This window comes from Pongo pygmaeus, chromosome 18 (genome assembly GCF_028885625.2).
Source record: "Pongo pygmaeus isolate AG05252 chromosome 18, NHGRI_mPonPyg2-v2.0_pri, whole genome shotgun sequence".
Classification (NCBI taxonomy): domain Eukaryota; kingdom Metazoa; phylum Chordata; class Mammalia; order Primates; family Hominidae; genus Pongo; species Pongo pygmaeus.
Window position 1 is genome coordinate 78,421,727 of NC_072391.2, and position 15,793 is coordinate 78,437,519.

Genomic DNA, 15,793 nt, shown 5'->3' on the forward strand with positions numbered 1-15,793 from the left:
GATCTGCCCGCCTTGGCCTCCCAAAATGCTGGGATTATAGGTTTGAGCCACTGTGCCCCTCCTACCCACTCCTAAGGAGGAAGGACTTCCATTTGACTGGTGGCAGGCTAAGTTCACTTTTACAGTAAAGGGATGGAGAGTGGGGAGATTTTTAAAACTGCCCAAGCAGCATTTTGAGAGAGATTTGTAGGTTTTGGAGAGCAGCTTTCTGAAGCAGCTGCAGGCAGAGTGTGGAGGTGGTTGGAGGAGGGCAGTGAACCGTGGAGGCGGGTGGTGAACAGATCTGCTCTGAGGTTCTTGGACAGGTGCGTGGACTGAAGTTGCTGTCTGATGACTGTTGGCCATTGGGCTTGAACTGATGATGCTCAAGACCAGGTGAGTGTGCTGCTTCATGAGGCTGATGCTGTGGATAGGGGTTGAGTGTGACGGTCAGGGGTCAGACTCCCTGTGTTTAAATTCTGACATTGGATAAATGACTTAAAGTCTCTGAACTTTAGTTTCCTACTCTGAATTGGAGCCCATAGGACCTTTCTCCTGTTGTTGAAGGAGAAAACACATACATTCTTAGCACAATGGCTGCTATGCAGTAAGCACTCAAAAATATCAGCCTTGCTTTAAAGAGGGTGTTGGAGAAGAGGGTGGAGGGCCAAAATGCCCCGTTTTGGGAATCTGGTTTGCATTTTTGTCAGGAGGGGAGTAGCTTCCGGTGTGTTCTCATCATCGTCCAGCCTTTAGCATCATCAACATCTGCACCTTTAGGTGCAACATGGCGATAAAGGTGGCAAAGGGGATGTTGCCTAACTCCCAGTGACCGTGGGTGGGAACAAAAGATGCTAAGAGACCCCACAATCTAAGTTCAGAGGACTTCCACACCCAGCTATAGGGTCACTTCCCCGTACCATCCCCTACCCTGGCTCTTTGGAAGGTCTCAGTTCAGTAGAAACAGGACACATCCTCCTCTCCCTTCCCCACCCACGAAGGACCCCCCTTTGAGTTCTCAGTTCCTGAGGAGTACCAACCTTGGGTCCTTCCCATGCCCTGATCTAGCAGCCTAGATCAGCCCTTCGCCCAATGGAAGGACCAAAGTTCGCTCCCAGCAAACACCTAAGGCAAAGCCCTTTCTCGGCTGGGTGCGGTGGCTCATGCCTGTAATCCCAGCACTTTGGGAGGCCAAGGCAGGCGGTTCACGAGGTCAGAAGTTCGAGACCATCCTGGCCAATATGGTGAAACCCCATGTCTACTAAAAACACAAAAATTAGCAGGGCGTGGTGGTGCATGCCTATAGTCCCAGCTACTCAAGATGCTGAGGCAGGAGAATCATTTGAACCCGGGAGGTGGAGGCTGCAGTGAGCCAAGATTATGCCACTGAACTCCAGCCTGGTGACAGAGTAAGACTCTGTCTCAAAAAAAAAAAAAAAAAAGGAAAAATATCCTTTTCCCATCCCACTTGCAAGGAAGAGGAGAGGAGTTGGTGAGGCACCAGGCACCCCTGCACCCCAAACCCTGCTCATGAGCTATGAGTATGCCCCTTACCTGCACCACCATGTAGTAGAGGAGGAAGAGGAAGTAGATGAGCTCTGCCGCCAACACGAAGAGGTGCCAGCCGTCGGTGAAGGGGTACAGGCGGAGGCTCTGCAGGGCCGTGTGCGTAAAGAAGGTGCCTGGGGAGCAAAGTGCGTTCTGCTCACTCTGGGCCACCTGCTCGCTCAGAGCCATGGCTTCTGACAGGAGCCATCAGGTCAGATGACTCAAGGTCAACCCCTTGAGGGCTGGCTGGGGCCAAGGAAAACCCAAGTTATTTCAGACCCGAAGGACTGAACATGGACACGTGGTAGACACCGAAGACAGCGGATGCAACAGAAGGGGCGGAGGGGCCGCAGTGGAAGGTTCTCCCCTCCCCTCGGCGTTTGGTGTTGGCCTTTTGGGCACAGACACCTCCAGATAAAGCACATCCACCCATATAATGACAATTGACTCCCACTTGGCTTATTTAAAGCCGTTTTGGGCCGGGCCCAGGGGCTCACGCCTGTAATCTCAGCACTTTGGGAGGCTGAGGTGGGCAGATCATAAGGCCCGGAGATTGAGCCCATCCTGGCTAACGTGGTAAAACCCCGTCTCTACTAAAAATACAAAAACTTAGCCAGGCGTGATGGCGGGCACCTGTAGTCCCAGCTACTCGGGAGGCTGAGGCAGGAGAATCGCTTGAACCCAGGAGGCGGAGGTTGCAGTGAGCCAAGATCGCACCATTGTGCTCCAGCCTGGGTGACAGAGAAGCACTGTGTTTCAAAAAAAAAAAAAAAAAAAAAAAAGATACACACATAAACCCAAAAAGGATTTGGAAGAAACTATTAGCAATGGGGAATGACAATGGAAATTGAAAGCCCTTCATTTTTCACAGTTCTGAATTTTGTTTTTAAAACACAAACATATATTCCTTTTTTTTTTTTTTTTTGAGATGGAGTCTTGCTCTTGTTGCCCAGGCTGGAGCACAATGGCATGATCTCGGCTTACTGCAACCTCCACCTCCTGGGTTCAAGTGATTCTCCTGCCTCAGCCTCCTGAGTAGCTGGGATTACAGGTGCCCACCACCACGCCTAGCTAATTTTTGTATTTTTAGTGGAGATGGGGTTTCGCCATGTTGGCCAGGCTAGTCTTGAACTCCTGACCTGGTGATCTGCGCCCCCCCCCCCACCCCTCCAATGGCCTCCCAAAGTGCTGGGATTACAGGTGTGAGCCACCACTCCCGGCCTATATTACTTTTATAATTAAAAACATAATCTAATATTTTCTAAAAGTTTGGTATTCACTGGAGAGGAGGTTAGCTTTTAGGTAAATTGACCATTAGCTGAACAGACTATAGATTGGTTTTTAGAAGACTGTGATCAGCATTTTAAAGGGGGAAGGAGGCATGAGGAAGAATAAATAGAATAGAACACAAAATATGAGAGCCCATCACATGTAGTTTTTTGTTTTTTAAATTTTGTAGAGACCAGGTCTCACCATGTTGCCCAGGCTGGTCTTGGACTCCTGGGCTCAAGGAGTTCTCCCACCTTGACTTCCCAAAGTGCTGGGATCATGGGCGCGAGGCACCATGCCCGGCCTCATGGAGTTAAAGTACATGTTATTTGTGAACATTTCATCTTGGTTGCATGTGTGCTGGATTATGATGTAAAACGTACTTTGTGCTGTGCACTGATGTATGGTGAAATATTATATTAGGTGAGATGATCTGTTACGTCACATTCTCCCTTGCTGTCACTGCCAGCTCAGCACCCCCAACCCCAGCAGACAGGGAAGCTTGGGATTAGGCAATGGATAAGCTGCCTTTGGACTCTGAATAGGCTGTTTTATGATAACTTGGGCAAGTAGGCCAGAAAGATGGGGAGAATTCGGGTGGGGGGCCCTAATGCTTTGCCTTCGGGGGCCCAGGGACTCATGGCTGCAGGGATAACCAACACCCACACCTAGATTCACTAAATAACTATTTGCTCTGGACCTCTGGTCCTGGGGTGGCTGCACCCAGGTAGGTCAGGAGCCCCAGCCCAGGGGAAGGAGTATCTGTCTTCTGAAGCCCTGCAGAGGGTTCCCAGGCGAGGCTGCCCACCCAGGGCGCTGGTCTCTAGCGTCAGCGTGACAATGCAGAACAGGTTGACGTTGGCGTTGTAGACAGTGAACTCCACAAACACAGCTCTGGTCAGGGCGTCCAGCCAAGTGTTGTCAAAGAGATAACGGAGAATTCTGCAGGAAAGAGTGGCATTGGGGCATTGCCATCCTGCAGGGGCTCCATGTCCCCACAGCCCCTTGACTGAGGCCAGTACTTCCTGTCTCAACTTCTCCCTCTGTTTCTGCTCTGCTCCCTAGTCCACTAGGCCAACAGGGCTGCTGCTGGGAGTGGTCACATTTTGTAGCCCACGCTGGGATATGGTGGTACCCCTCATCTCCTGGCCATCAGAGCAGAGATTCTCAAAGTGTGGTCCCCACACCAACAGCATCAGCATCACCTGGGAACTTGTTGGAAATACAGATTCTCAGGCCCACCCTAGACCTACTGAGTCAGAAACTCTCAGGGGAGCCCAGAACGCGTGTTTTGATGAGCCCGCCAGGATTTGGATGCTTTTTTTTTTTTTTTTTTTTGAGACGGAGTCTTGAACTGTTGCCCAGACTGGAGTGCAGTGGTGCGATCTCGGCTCACTGCAAGCTCTGCCTCCTGGGTTCACACCATTCTCCTGCCTCAGCCTCCCGAGTAGCTGGGACTACAGGCGCCTGCCCCGGCACCCGGCTAATCTTTTGTATTTTTAGTAGAGGCGGGGTTTCACCGTGTTAGCCAGGATAGTTTCGATCTCCTGACTTCATGATCCACCCGCCTCGGCCTCCCAAAGTGCTGGGATTACAGGCGTGAGCCACTGCGCCCGGCCTCGGATGCTTTTTACGGTTTGAGAGCCGTGGCGTTAGAAGAATCATAGTCCGGGTGCGGTGGCTCACATCTGTAATCCCAGCACTTTGGGAGGCTGAGGCAGGTGGATCACCTGAGGTCAGGAGTTTGAAACCAGCCTGGCCAACATGGTGAAACCCTGTCTCCACTAAAAATACAAAAATACAAAAATTAGCCAGGTGTGACCGGGTGTGGTGGCTCACGCCTGTAATCTCAGCACTTTGGGAGGCTGAGGTGGGTGGATTATCTGAGGTCAGGAGATCGAGACCAGCCTGAACAACATGGTGAAATCCTGTCTCTACTAAAAATACAAAAATTCGCTGGGCGTGGTGGCGCATGCCTGTAATCCCAGCTTCTCAGGAGGCTGAGATGGGAATTGCTTGAACCAGGGAGGCAGAGGTTGCAGTGAGCCGAGATCATGCCACTGCACCTCAACCTGGGTGACAGAGCGAGACTCCGTCTCAAAAAAAAAAAAAGAAAAAATTAGCTGTAGTGGTGTATGCCTGTAATCCCAGCTACTCAGGAGGCTGAGGCATGAAAATTGCTTGAGGCTGAGATAGGAGAATCACCTGAACCCAGGAGGCAGAGGTTGCAGTGAGTCAAGATCATGCCACTGCACTCCAGCCTGGGTGATAGTGTGAGACTCTGTCTCAAAAAAAGAAAAAAGGGCCGGGCATGGTGGCTCACACCTGTAATCTCATCACTTTGGGAGGCTGAGGCAGGCATATCACCTGAGGTCAGGAGTTTGAGATCAACCTGGCCAACATGGTAAAAACACTGTCTCTACTAAAAATACAAAAAATTTAGCTGGGCATGGTGGCACACACCTGTATTCTCAGCTACTCAGGAGGCTGGGGCAGGAGAATTGCTTGAACCTGGGAAGTGGAGTTTGCAGCGAGCCGAGATCACGCCAATGCACTCCAGCCCGGGCAACAGAGCAAGACTCTGTCTCCAAAAAAAAAGAAAGAAAAAGAAAAAAAGAAGGCCGGGCTGATGGCTCATGCTTGTAATCCCAGCACTTTGGGATGCTGAGGTGGACGGATCACCTGAGGTCAGGAGTTCAAGACCAGCCTGGCCAACATGGTGAAACTCTGCCTCTATTAAAAATACAAAAATTAGCTGTGTGTGGTGGCGTGCGCCTGTAATTCCAGCTACTCAGGAGGCTGAAGCAGGAGAATCACTTGAGCCCAGAAGTGGAGCTGGCAGTGAGCCAAGATCACGACATTGCACTCCAGCCTGGGCAACAAGAGCAAGACTCTGTCTCAAAATAAATAAATAAATAAAAAAGAATCATATAAAACATCAGGGACTTAGGCAAGCAGCTCCCATGAGCTCCCAGAGATCTGTCAGCCTGGTGCGGTGGAAAGAGCACATGCCCTGAAGGTGGTGGAGGGATCTGGGTTCAAATCTTGGCTGCCTCCTGGACAAGCTAATAACTTCTCCAGGCCTCGGTTTCCTCATCTGCCATGGTGTGGTTTTTTGTGTTTATGAGACAAGGTATTGCTCTGTTGCCCAGAATGGGGTGCAGTGGCAATCATCCCTCACTGCAACCTCCACCTCCTGGGCTCAAGTGATCCTCCCACCTAAGCCTCCCAAGTTGCTGGGACCACAGGTGTGCACCACCATGCCCGGGTAATTTTTTATCTTTTTTAGAGGCAGAATCTCAGTATGTTGTCCAGGCTGGTCTCGAGTTCCTGGGCTCAAACAATCCCCCTGTGTCAGCCTCCCAAAGTGCTGGAATTATAGGTGTGAGCCACTGTGCCCGGCTCTACAACGGTGTTAACACCAGTGCCTTCAGATCATTTAGAGAACATGGAGGGACGTGTGTGTATGTGTGTGTGTGTGTGTTGTGCGTGTGTAGTGATGATAGTTGTTATTACTTCCAGTAATAATGATGGGCCTGTAATATGCTGTGTCCCCAGTGGGTCTGCATCCTGCTTGGTACATAGCAGCAGACAGAGAGAGAATATCTTTTTTTTTTTTTTTTTTTTGAGACAGTTTCACTCTTGTTGCCCAGGCTGGAGTGCAATGGCGCAATCTCGGTTCACTGCAACCTCTGCCTCCTGTATTCAAGCGATTCTCCTGCCTCAGACTCCTGAGTAGCTGGGATTACAGGCACCCGCCACTAATTCTTTGAATTTTTAGCAGAGATGGGGTTTCACCATGTTGGCCAGACTGGTCTCAACTCCTGACCTCAGGTGATCCTTCCGCCTTGGCCTCTCAGAGAGCTGAGATTACAGGCATGATCACTGCACCCAGCCACCAGAGAGAGAATATCTGCAGTCATTCCAATTAGCAGGAAAAATGCCTCTTATTCTGAAATAGACTATTCCTGGCCTTTCCTTAACTCCAGGAGACCCTGTTTGTAGACAGAGTACAGGCTGCACCATCACAAACCACCTTGGTGCAATGATCATACAATGGAGGAAACTGAGGTTCACACGGATCTGCTAATTTGCTTGGGCTACACAGCTAAAAGGAGCAGTGCCAGGGTTTCAAATCTAGGTCTCTTGTCTCAAGGGCATGTTGAGTCAGTCTTCATGGATCCTGAGCATCCCTGCACATTCTTACTGGGTATTCTAGGAATGCAAGGCCGTGCCTGTGCTTTAGCCAAGCAACTTCTTAGGGCTGTATTTGCAGTGTGCAACCTTGTGGGATGAGGTGATGCCTTCCTTTGGACAAAGAGTAGGCTTCTTTCTGCTGCTGTAAAAGCATCAAATGCCCCAGGCTCCAAATTGCAGGCACATGCAGGCATCTTTCACGGCCCTTTGTGGCCAACAGGCTCAAACCAATGTAATGTTCTTCTATGACTTTTGCTGTAACAAAATCCTTTGTCTCTGACCCAGGAATCTTGCGTCTTCTGCCAGCATCCATGAAACAGTTAACAGGCTAGCTTGTTGGCTTACAAGTAGGGTAAAACCTCAGACTTTGCATAATTCTTGACAGATCCTTAATTAATTCCCTCTTGCCTAAGGGTGCACTGCTTTGAGTGGTAGTGAGCTCCGCATCTCTGGCCTGGCTCTAGCAGAAGTAACCAGGCTGTGAATGCTAGACAGAGACTTTCCTTCCAATTCTGAGATGCCTCAGTTCCCAGGGACCTGAAAATACAGCCTGCATGATTCTGCATCCTACAGCCCTCCCACAAGGACCTGAATGAACTTGGCTCAGCCCTGTTTTGAAGACTACATTCCCCAAGCAGATGTGGACTCTAGCAAAAGACTTTACTCAGCTACAAATGAATCAAGTCAACCTTACCTTGACGCGCTTTGGCGATCAGTCCCCAAGGGGACCACGTAGCCTCCTCCCCGGTACACAGTGAGTTTGCCCCAGATGGGATACCCTCGACGTTTGTCCTGGCTCTGGTACTGCCAAGCCTGGGGAAAGCTACTGCCATTACTGAGGGCGGTGGCATTCCAGCCTTCCCCATAGTCTGCTAGGTCTTCAGCATCCAGGGAATATGGTGCACGGCATCCGTTGAGAGACGCCTGCAGCTGCTGGGCAAGAGGGCAAGAGCTTTCCCGGACCCTCACTTGACGAATCTGGGCACTGCCAACCAGCTTGGAGTTCCCATCAGTGATAAAGCCTAAAAAGAAAAACAAGGTGGGTAAATCTAGCAGTCAAAATCATCTTAACACATTCTAAGCTCCCTGGCCCGAGGCTAATGTGAACTTCAGCATACCCATTATAGAGACAGCCCAGAGAAGTTTATCGCCAACTATAGGCTACATTTACCCAAATAACCTCACCATCTCTCCATCTGAAACCTACTGTGCTTCTGCACAACTTCTCTTAGGGAATGGAACCTGCCACCCCGTCATCCACCTGGACATGCCTGTGCCCTTTCTCCTCAATCCTCCATCCCAGTGGTCACCACATCCTATCCATCCTACTTTTTCCGTGTCTTATGTGCCCATCCCCCTCTCTCCATCACCACTGTCCCTAGTCCCTGCACCAGCCCTCATGCTGTGTCCTCAGCATCCTAACTTGCTCACCTCCCCCTACCCCTTTTTTTTTGAGACAGAGTTTTGCTTTTGTTGCCCAGGCTAGAGGGCAATGGCACGATCTCCGCTCACTGCAACCTTCGCCTCCTGATTCAAGCAATTGTCCTGCCTCCGCCTCCCGAGTAGCTGGGATTACAGGCACATGCCACCGTGCCCGGCTAATTTTTTGTATTTTTATTAGAGATGGGGTTTCTCCATGTTGGCCAGGTTGGTCTCGGACTCCTGACCTCGGGTGATCCACCCACCTCGGCCTCCCAAAGTGCTGGGATTACAGGTGTGAGCCACCGCGCCCGGCCAACTTGCCCACCCTTTACTCCAACTTCCACATCTTCCAGAGTGATCCTTCTACACCACAGATTTGTGCCACAGCCTCATGTAGAAATTCAATGGCGCCTCATTTCCTCAAGGATGAGATACGCACTCCTGAGATCCTTCACAATCTGGCCTGTTCATCTCTCCTAGTTTGCTTCTCATTGATCCTTAACTCACACCCTACACGAGAGTCACACTTAACACCCTGTGGTTCCAAGAACACACATCCCATGGCGTGAGAGGCTGGGTTTTTCTCATGTTGTTCGTTCTGCCTGGCACTGTTTTTGCCTAGCTGGTTCAAGCTCTATTATCACTCACTTAGGAGGTTCTCCACTCTGCATCGGGGGAAGGGAAGGTGGAGAGTCCCCCCTTGTGCACACCCAGCCTTCTGAGAGTCTCTCCTTCACAGCATCTGGTGCTGTGGTTATTGATTGGTTTTCTCCCTCCCTCGCTCCCTTCCTTCCTTCCATCCTTCTTCTCCTCTTCATCCTCCTCCTCTCTTTCTTTCTTTCCTTTCTTTCTTTCTCTTTCTTTCTTTCCTTCCTTCCTTCCCTTCCTCCCTCCCTCCCTTCCATCCTTCCTTCCTTCCTTCCTTCCCTCCCTCCCTCCCTCCTTCCTTCCTACCTTCCTTCCTTCCTTCCTTTTCCCTCTCTCTCTCTCTCTTTCTGTCTTTCTTGACAGAGTTTCACTCTTGTCACCCAGGCTGGAGTGCAAGGGCGAAATCTCAACTCACTACAATCTCCTCCTGCCTCAGCCTCCTGAGTAGCTGGGACTACAGGTGCACGCAAACACACCCAGCTAATTTTGTATTTTTAGTAGAGATGGGGTTTCACCACATTGGCCAGGCTGGTCTGAAACTCCTGACCTCAAGTGATCCACCTGTCTCGGCATCCTAAAGTGCTGGGATTATAGCTGTGAGCCACTACGCCTGGGGTGTTACTGGTTTTCTTTTCTTTCTTTCTTTTTTTTTTTTTTTTCAGATGGAGTCTTACTTCTTCACCCAGGCTGGAGTGCAATGTCGTGAGCTCAGCTCACTGTGACCTCCGCCTCCGGGGTTCAAGCAATTCTCCTGCCCCAGTCTCCCAAGTAGATGGGATTAAAGGCATGTAACATCATGCCAGACTAATTTTTGTATTTTTAGTAGAGATGGGGTTTCACCAGGTTGGCCAGGCTGGTCTCAAACTCCTGACCTCAAGTAATCTGCCTGCCTCGGCCTCCGAAAGTGCTGGGATTACAGGCGTGAGCCACTGCGCCTGGCCTCTCTCTCTCTCTCTTTTTTTTTTTTTTTTTTTTTTAAGACAGAGTCTTGTTCTGTCTCCCAGGCTGGAGTGCAGTGGTGCAATTTTGGCTCACTGCAGGCTCTGCCTCCTGGGCTTAAGCAATCCTCCCACCTCAGCCTCCTGAGTTGCAGGGACTACAGGCATGAGGCATCACATCCGGCTAATTTTTGTATTTTTCAAAGAGGCAGGGTCTTGCCATGTTGCCAGGCTGGTCTCGAATTCCTGGCCTCAAGCAATCCTCCCGCCTCAGCCTCCCAAAGTGCTAGGATTACAGGTGTGAGCCACCACACTCGGCCTGATTTTCTTATGAGGCTGATGCTGACAGTACCCCACGTCTGTTCCTAGCCACGAGAAGGCACAAGGAGGCTGACACAGCCCCAGGGCTGCAGGACTTACCTGGGGGGTGACCATACAGGTTGCTCACGAGGGTGGTGTTGGCCCACTCAAAGAACTCTCGGAAGCCCAGCACACCTGAAAAGCCCCTGGTGAAGCTGTGCTCAAGGTGTCTGTTGAGGTGGTAGGCGCTGGGGTCCCTCTGCCCATAGGCCACGAGCAGTAGCATCCACAGGAAGCCCAAGTATGCTGGGGAGGGAGGCACAGCCCCTGGTCAGGCAGGATCCACGACTCCCACCCAGTCCAAGTCAGAAAATGGAAATGCCCCTAGACCAGCCCCTTGCCCCTGTGGTGACAATGGGACCAATCTTTATAGAGGTGGCAGAGAGGAGTAAATCACAGACCATGGGATCTCCTGCCTAGGTCCAAATCCCAGCTCTGCCAGATCTCATCCAGGCGCCCTTCACAAGTGACTCTATCCCTCCTTGCCTCACTCTCCCCATCTATGAAATGGGAATAACAATTCCGTGATGAGGAGATCAGTTAATATTAGAAAGCGCTGGCCGGGAGTGGTCGCTTATGCCTGTAATCCCAGCACTTTGGATCACTTGAGGCCAGGAGTTCAAGACCAGCCTGGCCAACATGGTGAAACCCTGTTTCTACTAAAAATACAAAAATGAGCCGGGTATTGTGGCACAAGCCTGTAATCCCAGCTACTCAGGAGGCTGAGACAGAAGAATCGCTTGAACCTGGGAAGCGGATGTTGCAGTGAGCTGAGATCACACCACAGCACTTCAGCCTGGGTGACAGAACAAGACTCCATCTCAAAAAAAAAAAAAAAAAAAATTAGAAATCACATAAAACAGTGTTTGCAGGCTCGGCATGGTGGCTCACACCTGTAATTCCAGCACTTTGGGAGGCCAAGACAGGTAGATCACCTGAGGTCAGAAGTTCATGACCAGCCTGGCCAACATGGTGAAACCCCGCCTCTACTAAAAATGCAAAAATTAGCCGAGTATGGTGGTGCATGCCTGTAGTCCCAGCTCACTGGGAGGCTGAGGCAGGAGAATTGCTCAAACCCAGGAGGCAGAGGTTGCGGTGAGCCGAGATCGTGCCATTGCACTCCAGCATGGGCGACAGAGCGAGACTCCATCTCAGAAAAAAACACAAAAAACCAAAAAACAAAAAAAACAGTAAAAACAGTGTCTGCTACATTAAGTATTTCTTAAATAGAATTTTAAAAAATGGGGCATTTGCCATGTTGCATGGCTGAGGGTATGGTGGTGAAGACAAACACATTCGTGCCCTTATAGTGCTCACCTGTCTTGTTGGAGACAGGTGAGTGTGACGTAGAGGACCTTTTAGGTGCAAATATTTAGTGTGGGAGGCTGGACATCACAATCACATGAGGGATCAGGTTCTTAGTGAACCAGAACCTTTGGTTCCTGGGCCTGGGAATCTGAATTCCAAGACCCTCCCCTGTCCCCGCAACCACCTCAGAAGACTTGAATGGACGCCAATGAGTAGGACTCCTTGGGGGCATGCACTACATGCTCTCTCCAAGGTCCACAGTGGGACTGAATCCCAGTGGTCCACCTAAAATCCACCTGTCAGGCACCCTCTGTCGGCTTCCTTCCCTCTCCGCTGCCCTTTCTCCTCCAACCAGTGCTTTCTAGGACCACCTCCCAAATCAGCTACTTGCACCCAAATCTGCTCTGGGAAATCCAGACTCAGAGACTCCCTGAGGTGTGAAGGCTTTTGACCAGAGGGGCCAGGGAAGCCACGCTGCAGACACAGTGTTTAGGCTGAGATTTAAAGAATACGAGGAATTAGGCCAGGCCCAGTGGCTCACGCATGTAATCCCAGCACTTTGGGAGGCCAAGGAGGGCAGATCACTTGAGGTCAGGAGATCAAGATCAGCCTGACCATCATGGCAAAACCCTGTCTCTACCAAAAAAACAAAAATTATCCGGGCGTGGTGGTGTGCATTTGTGGTCCTAGCTGCTCGGGAGGCTGAGGCAGGAGAATCGCTTGAACCCGGGAGGCAGAGGTTGCAGTGAGCCGGGATTGTGCCACTGCACTCCAGTCTGAATGACAGAGTAAAACTATCTCAAAAAATAAAATAAAAAATTTAAAAATCTTAGGCCAGGCGCGGTGGCTCATGCCTGTAATCCCAGCACTTTGGGAGGCCGAGGCGAGTGGATCACCTGAGGTCGGGAGTTTGAGACCAGCCTGACCAACATGGAGAAATCCCGTCTCTACTAAAAAAAATACAAAATTAGCTGGGCATGGTGGCGCATGCCTGTACTCCCAGCTACTTGGGAGGCTGAGGAAAGAGAATTGCCTGAACCCGGGAGGCAGAGGTTGCATTGAGCTGAGATCGTGCCATTGCACTCCAGCCCAGGCAAAAAGAGCAAAACTCCGTCTCAAAAAAAAAAAAAAAAAAAAATTAAATATCTTTAAAAAGGCCGAGCATGGTGGCTCACACCTGTAATTCCAGCATTTTGGGAGGGCAAGGCAGGCAGATCACCTGAGGTCAGGAGTTCGAGACCAGCCTGACCAACATGGTGAAACCTTGTGTCTACTAAAAATACAAAAAATTAGCCGGGCATGGTGGTGGGTGCCTGTAATCCATCTACTCAGGAGGCTGAGGCAGGAGAATCACTCGAACCCAGGAGGTGGAGGTTGCAGTGAGCCAAGATCTCGCCATTGCACTCTAATCCGGGCAAGAAGAGCACAACTCCGTCCCCCCACAAAAAAAAAAAAAAAAAAAAAAAAAAGACAGAAATGTGGTCAGGCGCAGTGGCTCACGCCTGTAATCCTGGCACTTTGGGAGGCCGAGGTGGGAGGACTGCTTGAGCCCAGGAGTTTAAGACCAGCCTGGGCAATATAGTGAGAACTTGTTGCTACCAAAACTTAAAAAAAAAAATCAACTGGGTGTGGTGGCTTGCACCTGTTGCCCCAGCTATTTGGGAGGCTAAGGTGGGAGGATCGCTTGAGCCCTGGAGGCAGTGGTTGCAGTGAGCTGAGATCATGCCACTGAACTCCAGCCTGGGCCCACCTGACTTTTGACAACACCCCAAACTTCTACCTCGATATTCTCCGACAGATTCTTCATAGGTATGAGCTGACCACCAGGGCTGGTCACACGGAGGCCACCGACAGTCCCGCTGACATCAAAGTGGCTTTGGGCTGGAAAGGGGCTCTTTGGGAAACTCATCATCTGAAACCAAGAATAAGGAGTGTTGGCCAAGGCCCCTGAGGAGCTGGAGGGTGAAAGACAAGGTCCTAAGACTCAAGGAGCAGTAGCCCTGGCGTGTGGGGCGGGTGGGGCCTGCCTTCCGCTGCTGCTGCTTCCCCTGCCATGTTTCCAGCCTCAGGGCTGAGGCTGCAGAGAGCCTGACCTAGAGGACCCATATCAGACTTGCTTTGGCTGAGCAATGACTGGAATGTAAAACCATCCAAGTCTTTTTTTTTTTTTTTTGACACAGAGTCTTGCTCTGTCACCCAGGCTGGAGTGTAATAGCACAATCTCGGCTCACTGCAACCTCCGCCTTCCAGGTTCAAGCGATTCCCCTGCCTCAGCCTCCTGAGTAGCCGGGATTACAGGTGTGCACCACCACACCCGGCTAATTTTGTATTTTTAGTAGAAACGGGGTTTCACCATGTTGGCCAGGCTGGTCTCGAACTCCTGGCCTCAGGTGATCCACTCTCTTCGGCCTCCCCATCCAAGTCTTTCTTCCCCAAAAGCCAGTAAGTCTTTAAGAGAAAGATGTTTGCTTTCACTAGAGCTCAGGGAGTACACAGTCGGACATGCTTTAATTTGCGGATGGAAAAGAGCCTGGGTTGGCCATTTCCAAGTTATGACACTAAGCTGGAAGAGCTTTATTTCCAGTGACTACCTGAATCAAGGCTGTTGGAGAAATTTTGCAGCACAGTGGAAAGAGGGTAAATCTGGGAGCCCAGAGGTCTGGGTCTGAAGCCCGGCAGAGCCACTTACTTGTGGCTTTGGGAAAATCATTGAACCTCACCGGTACAGCGGGCATCATCATACTAAACACAAATGAGCAAATGCACGTGAAAGTGCTCTACAAACTGTAAAGGCTGTCCCCAAAGACACTCCTACTGTTATTACCTTTATATCCACAGGCTCCTGGCCGTCCTCCAGAGAGCCGAGGGAGGAGGCAGCGGGCAGCGTGAAGGTTGCAGAGTCTGCAGCATCAGTGCGCAGGGAGGAACCTTGCCAACTCCAGGGTTGTATTCTGTCCAGAAGGTGAGAACAGAGGTGGCAGGGGAGGGAGAAGAAAGTCAGTGTTCGAGGGAGACCCCACACCTCCTGCGCTACTGGGAGCCCAGCTTCACCATCAGAGTGGGGGTGTGTTTTGATCCCTATAGGTAGTTCAGCATGTTTGTTTCAGCAGAAGCAGCACAAGAGGCAGCTAGACTGGAGGCTCCATGAGGGTGGCGCTTTGCCAGCCTCGTTTACTGCTGTACCCTCAGTGTCTACAGCAGCGCCTGGCATATAACTGGTAGTCCATCAGTATTTTCGTTGAATGAATAAATGAGCTTGGATGCAGGTTTTTCTCCAGGGTTATCTCCCCTTCCTACCTTACCTCTGACGTCACGTCTTAACCCCGCCCCATCTTTTCTGGTCTTTGACCTTGCCCCTTTCTAAACGTGTTGGGGACCCCATTTCAGATCGTTCCTCTAATCAGGATACTGCTTTGGGAAACTGTCTGTGAGATCTAAGAGGGAAACTCTGGCAGGAGGAACCGAGGCTTGGGGCAGGGGGTCCCAGTGTTGCCAGCAGCATTGTCCAGCTCCTGCTTCTCAGGTGGAGGAATGGAAGGTGTGGAGCATCCCAGGTATGGGGTCAGTGCTCACTGAGAAATGAGCCCTCTGTGTGTGTGTGTGTGTGTGTCTGTGTGTGTGCACGCACACGCCAAAGGTAAGTGGATCTTGAGTCCCTGCAGGCCCAAGGAGCAGTGGCTGGCCAGACACACGCAGGGCATGGTTAACAGCAGGCTGGTCCTATTCATTCAGCTCCCTTGCCTGCACAGCTGCCATGTGACCGTCTCTCAGGACTCCTTCAGGTGGATCTAACACTGGGCTTGGCACTCCATGCCTCCCTTCCTGTGCTGTGCAAACACTCAACATGGTGACAAGGGGACCTTCTCTCGGTGGAAAGCCCTTCCCAGCTCTAGGTCCCATCACTTCTCTAGCTCCAAGGCTGGTCTCCTGAGCTCTGCCTAGCACAAGGTTTTGGAGTGCGGGTGTGCAATGAACCAGGTTAGGGGATGAGCTTTCTTGGGGACCCATGGTGTAGCTGGTTTGTACCTGTTTGTGTACACAGAGATGGAAGGGGTGGCCAGCATGGCTGGAAGGCCCCCCGGCAGTTTTCCCAGCAGGAGGGCGGTCTGCACATGCTCCACGAC